We start from the raw sequence: 1,355 nt of genomic DNA, 5'->3' as shown, positions 1-1,355 counted from the left end.
GGTATTTACCCCAAAGATACAAATGCAGTGATCCTAAGGGGCACATGCACCCCAATGTTTATAGCAGCAATGTCCACAATAGCCAAACTATGGAAAGAGCCTAGATGTCCATCAACAGATGAATGGATAAAGAAGAGGTGGTATATATATACAATGGAATATTATGCAGCCATCAAAAAATGGAATCTTGCCATTTGCAATGATGTGGATGGAACTAGAGGGTATTATGCTAAGCAAAATAAGTCAATCAGAGAAAGACATGTGTCATATGATCTCACTGATATGAGGAATTTGAGAAACAAGACAGAGGATCATAGGGGAAGGGAGGGAAAAATGAAACAAGATGAAACCAGAGAGGGAAACAAACCATAAGAGTCTCTTAATCTCAGAAAACAAACTGAGGGTTGCTGGAGTGGAGGGGTGTGGGAGGGATGGGGTGGCTGGAGGATGGACACTGGGGAGGGTATGTGCTATGGTGAGCGCTGTGAATTGTGTAAGACTGATGAATCAAAGAACTGTACCCCTGAAATAAATAATACATTATATGTTAATAATAATTAAAAAAGAAACCTATTCTGGATTTTAAGGTTTTCTTTTCCTTTCCAAGCAGTAAAGATTTATGGATGAAACTGAATCATGGTTTAAAACAGTAAAACAAGGGGCACCTGGGTGGCTCAGTCGAAGTGACCAACTCTTGGTTTAGGCTCAAATCATGATCTCAGGGTACGGGATTAAGCTCTTGCTCAGTGCAGAGTCTGCTTAGGATTCTCTCTCCCTCTCTGTCCCTGCCCCACTCGTGCACGAGTGCCCTCTTTCTCTCTCTCTCTCAAATAAATAAATCTTTTAAATAAATAAATAAAATAAAATGATAAAGCAAAATTTCTTTGTTTAAGGGGGAAAATGCCGGGGCACCTGGGTGGCTCAGGTGGTTAAGCATGTGTCTTTGGCTCAGGTCATGATCTCCAGGTCTTGGAATCGAGCCCCGCATCAGGCTCCCAGCTCAGCAGGGAGTCTGCTTCTCCCTCTCCCTCTGCCTCTCCCCCTGCTTGTGCTCTCTCCGTCTCTCTCTCTCTTAAATAAATGAATAAAATCTTTGAAAAAAAGGGGGGGAGATGCCTACTTTGAGCTAATTAAATTTCAGTAGCACTAATTCATATTAATTGCAAGAAAAATAAAGAATAAAAATATCCTCTCCATCTGAAGTGGCTCTGTGAATGGTTGACGCAGATATAAATGAATTGGCTGTCTCTGTCATCTCAGAGACAGAACATTTATTTAAAAAAAAAAGCAAAACTGTTTTTAGAGATCAATTAAAAGTTTATGACATTTTGAAGCTACATTAGGCATTTAGAGTC

The sequence above is a fragment of the Leptonychotes weddellii genome, chromosome 7 (genome assembly GCF_054177405.1).
Source record: "Leptonychotes weddellii isolate Sample4059 chromosome 7, ASM5417740v2, whole genome shotgun sequence".
Classification (NCBI taxonomy): domain Eukaryota; kingdom Metazoa; phylum Chordata; class Mammalia; order Carnivora; family Phocidae; genus Leptonychotes; species Leptonychotes weddellii.
The sequence above is the reverse complement of the archived record's forward strand: the minus strand, read 5'-3'. Positions refer to the sequence as shown.